This window comes from Arachis hypogaea, chromosome 20, assembly GCF_003086295.3.
Source record: "Arachis hypogaea cultivar Tifrunner chromosome 20, arahy.Tifrunner.gnm2.J5K5, whole genome shotgun sequence".
Lineage (NCBI taxonomy): Eukaryota > Viridiplantae > Streptophyta > Magnoliopsida > Fabales > Fabaceae > Arachis > Arachis hypogaea.
The window spans coordinates 69954338-69959432 of NC_092055.1; the positions used below are offsets into that span (position 1 = coordinate 69954338).

The 5095-nt window shown below is 41.2% G+C and overlaps 1 non-coding gene across 1 annotated transcript; it reads right to left on the minus strand.

Moving 5' to 3' along the window:
* Positions 1-3303: 3303 nt before the first annotated feature.
* LOC112788485 (small nucleolar RNA R71) lies at positions 3304-3407 on the minus strand. Its single transcript, XR_003195847.1, has one exon. It is a non-coding gene; the product is annotated as a small nucleolar RNA R71 (small nucleolar RNA).
* Between the last annotated feature and the right edge of the window lie 1688 nt (positions 3408-5095).

Below are 5095 nucleotides of genomic sequence, written 5' to 3' on the forward strand. Positions count from 1 at the left end.
ACTGACTTTGTGGTGCTGGAAATGGAAGAGCACAAGAGTGCTTCTCTCATTCTAGGAAGACCTTTCCTAGCAACTGGACGAACTCTCATTGATATCCAAAAGGGGGAAGTAACCCTGAGGGTCAATGAGGATGAGTTCAAGTTAAATGCTGTCAAAGCCATGCAGCATCCAGCCACACCCAAAGACTGCATGAAAGTTGATCTTATTGACTCTTTGGTAGAGGAGATCAACATGGCTGAGAGTTTTGATGCCAGAGCATCTTGGCTAGTTTCACTGACCTTTTCTTTACTGTTTTTAGGTTAGTTTCATGCATTTCTTTAGGAAATAAGCTAGTTTTGGGTAGATATTCACCTATGCCTTGATTCAAGCATACATTGTGCATTTTACATAATTTCATGAGGATTTTGCATAAGTTTAGTGAAAAATATTATGTTGCATTACTCATGACTTGGACTAGAGCTTTGATGCACTTTATTGCTTGATTTCAGGACCAAAAGGAAGCAAGAAAAGGAGAGGTAACTTGCAAGGTTAATGAGAAAAGTGATTGCCAATAACACTCTCAAAAAGCCATCAATGCCCACGTTAGAGAGTCACGTTAACTAAGTTAACGTGAATTCTAACGTGGAGAAGAGAAGTTGAGCCACCGTTAGTGACACTTAACATTGTCACTAACGTTGGCAATTACTCATAAGTGGCCTCTAACGTTAAGGGGGGAAGAGAAGCCAACGTTAGTGACACTCAACATTGTCACTAACGTTGGCCTATGATGCAAAGTACCACGTTAACTCCCATGTTAACTTGGTTAACATGGGAACTAACGTAAGAGATGAAGAGTTGTCGACAACGTTAGTGACACTCAACATTGTCACTAACGTTGAAGCAACCACACAACCCCCAAGAGTCATGTTAACTTCCACGTTAACCAAGCTAACGATGAGGAATGAAGGATGAGCCAACGTTAGTGACACTCAACATTGTCACTAACGTTGGGATGGCTAAAGATGGCCACGTTAGAAGCCACGTTAACCTAGTTAACGTGGACTCTAACGTGAGACCTAGGGGCACATTGGAACGTTAGTGACAATGTTGAATGTCACTAACGTTCTCGAAGGATGGCAAGGGCCACGTTAGAAGCCACGTTAACCTGGTTAACGTGGGCTTTAACGTGAAGCAAGAAGGGGCACACTGGAACGTTAGTGACAATGTTGAGTGTCACTAACGTTCTCGAAAGTTAACAAGGCAACGTTAAAAGCCACATTAACCTAGTTAACGTGGGTTTTAACGTGAGGCAAAGGGGTGCATTGGAACGTTAGTGACAATGTTGAGTGTCACTAACGTTCTCGAACTTATATTCTCACTAAAGATTAACACCCCTAACGTTCTGAACTAAAGTCTCTGCCCACTTCGCACTTTCTCTCTGCAAGTAAAGCCAAGCCCAAATAAAGAAAGGAACTGCTTCAAACTCAAGATCCAAAGGCCCAAGACTTGAAGAATCACACTAGAAGCTGAGAAGAGTAGTATATATAGGAGTAACTTTGAATTGAGAAAGAGTTCTGGAGGCTGGAAAAAAGGGAACTACTCTCTGTATTTTACTTTCTTTGCAATTTCTAGTTTTAGGATGTATTCTCCATCTTTGTTTTCATTTTCAAGAGCTATGAACAACTAAACCCCTTTCATTGGGTTAGGGAGCTCTGTTGTAATTTGATGGATCAATACTAATTTTCATTATTCTTCTTCTATCTTTCCTCTTGATTTTACTTGAAAGCTTTCGATCTTCATCCAATTGAGTAGTTATCTTGGAAGAGAAGCTATTCAAACTTGGATCTCTTTTGAACCTTGAAAGAGGAATGAAGAGATCAAGCTAGAAATGCTTTCTCATGCTGGACCAAATTGGGTTTGGATGGGTATGTGACTATAACCCTCTCAATACTTGATTTGGGAAGTGCATGTGGTATAATCAGTGACCAGACTTCAACTCTTCTCATGAGCAATTGACCAAGGAATTGGCTATTGATCAAGATTTGAGAGATTGAATTGCAAGAAATTGTAATTTAATCACTTAAGATTGCCAAGGAGATCAATGAGTGCATTGATTGAGGAAGAGATGAAAATGAACTTGATCCGAAGAATTGCAACATCTCCTAAGCCCAATGAACTCCCCATCTCTGATCTTACCCATTCTCTTTAATTTCTGCCATTTACTTTTATGAGCAAATCCCCCATTCCCATTTACAATTCTGCAATTTATTTTCAGTCATTTACTTCCAGTCCTTTAATTCTAGCATTTACTTTTCTGTTATTTACATTCCCGCCATTTTATTTTCTGCAACTCTCAACCCAAATTCTGGATTCGCTCAACTAGAACATTCTTCTAATTAAAGTTGCTTGATCAATCAATCCCTGTGGGATTCGACCTCACTCTATTGTGAGTTTTTACTTGACGACAAATTCGGTACACTTGCCGAAGGGAGATTTGTTGAGAGACAAGTTTTCCGTGCATCAAGTTTATGGCGCCGTTGCCGGGGATTGATTGTGCATCAACAATGATTAAATTGGAAGATCACTAGATTGAGCATTTTTATTTTGTGAATTTCATTTTCTGTTTGAGTGATTTACTTTTTGTTTTAGTTAAACTTCTTCCCTTCACCCTCTACTCTTTTCTTTTTCTTTGTTATTTTCAATTTTGTTTGCTAACCCACTAACTGTTTGATATATTGCATCACCCACAACTAACAGCAATTTTGACGCAAATACTGTCTGCACCTATTTTCTTTGCTTGTACTTGTTGGTTGTATGACAGGGAGAAGAAGCGGGGCTTCAACTTCCTTTGAGGAATACTTTGAACCTAACATGGAAGAAAACATGGAAAATCATCATGAAGAAGAGACTCACAACCATGGCAGAGGAGGTGGAGCAAATCATGCTGGGGAGGATAGAAGAGTTTTGGGCTCTTACATCAATCCAAACCCAGGCAATTGTGGAAGTAGCATCCAAAAGCCAACAATCCATGCCAACAACTTTGAACTTAAACCACAGCTCATCACCCTTGTTCAGAACAACTGTTCGTCTGGAGGAGGTGTTCAAGAAGACCCCAATCAACACTTGACCACCTTCCTGAGAATATGTAACATAGTAAAGTCTAATGGTGTTCATCCTGATGCCTATAGACTGCTCTTATTTCCTTTCTCACTCAGGGACAAGGCAACCAAGTGGCTGGAATCTTTCCCAAGGGAGAACTTGACAACTTGGGAGGATGTGGTGAACAAATTCTTAGCAAGATTCTACCCTCCTCAACGAATCAATAGGCTGAGAGCTGAGGTTCAAACTTTCAGGCAACAAGATGGTGAGACTCTGTATGAAGCATGGGAGAGGTTCAAGGACTTAACAAGGAGATGTCCACCTGACATGTTCAACGAATGGGTGCAGCTGCACATTTTCTATGAAGGGCTATCCTATGAGTCAAAGAAGGCCGTGGACCATTCATCTGGAGGATCCTTGAACAAGAAGAAGACCATTGAGGAAGCCATAGATGTTATTGAAACAGTAGCAGAAAACGACTACTTCTATGCTTCCGAAAGAGGGAACACAAGAGGAGTGATGGAGCTAAACAATGTAGATGCTCTGTTGGCCCAAAACAAGCTCATTACCCAGCAGCTAGCTGACCTCACCAAGAAGATGGAGAGGAACCAAGTAGCAGCAATCTTATCTTCATCAACAATCCAAGAAGGAGTGAATGAAGAAGCAGAGGGGAGTCAGGAGCAAGCCAACTACATTGGGAATTCACCAAGGAAAAACTATAATCCATACTCCAAGACTTACAACCCTGGATGGAAAAACCACCCAAACTTTGGTTGGGGAAGTAAGCAAGATCAAAACCAAGACCAGAGGACATCTCAACACCCCCACAACAACACTTCTCCACACACTTATCAAAACCAAAACAGCACATCTGCTCCGAACCACTCATCAATTGATGACAAGCTCTCTAAGATCGAAACCTTCATTGAAGGAATATGCAGAGACATTCAAGACAGTAAAGCATTCAGAGAGGAAGTGCAGTTAAACATGCAGAATCAAAATGCTGCCATCACAAAACTGGAAACACAAATTAGCTACCTATTTAAGCAGCTTTCTAACCACAATTTTTGCTATGATGCCCATTCAAGCAAAAGGGAGGAGTGTCAAGCTATCACACTTAGGAGTGGGAAGGAACTGAAGGAACATCCCCAAAAACCACAAGAAGAAGGCTCAAATGAAAAGGGAGAAGAGCAAGATGGAATGCAAACCCCCACGCCAAGTCTGCAGAAAGAAAAAAAGATACCCCAACTGAACATCTCAAGAGCTCCATACCCCCAGCTATTGAAGAAAAAGGAAGATGACAACCAGTTCTTGAGATTTTTGGAAATCTTCAAGAAGCTACAAATCAACATACCATTTGCTGAAGCCATAGAACAAATGCCACTTTATGCCAAGTTTTTGAAGGAGCTAATGACTAAGAAGAGAAGCTGGAAGAACAATGAGACTGTGATACTAACTGAAGAGTGCAGTGCTATCATTCAGCATAAACTACCTCAGAAACTGAAGGATCCTGGGAGTTTTCAGATCCCTTGCATCATAGGAGAAATCACAGTAGAAAAGGCTCTTTGTGGCTTAGGAGCCAGCATCAATTTGATGTCAGTAGCTATGATGAGAAAGATGAAAATTGAGGAGGCTAAACCAACAAAAATGGCGCTACAACTGGCAGACCGGTCGTTCAAATTCCCTCACGGGATAGTAGAGGATTTGCTAGTAAAAGTAGGAGATTTCATATTCCCAGCAGATTTTGTGGTGCTGGACATGCAGGAAGACGCCAAGACCTCCATCATCTTGGGAAGGCCATTCTTGGCCACTGCTGGAGCTGTCATTGATGTTCAGAAGGGTGACCTCACCCTGAGATTACACAATGAAAAGATGACATTCAATGTGTTCAAGGCCATGAGTTATCCACCGGAATAATTGGGGGAATGCATGAGGTTAGATGCACTTGAGGATGAAGTGGAGGAGAATTTTGAAGAAGATGAACCTGAAGAGAACGAGAGATTGGTGGAGGAAGAAT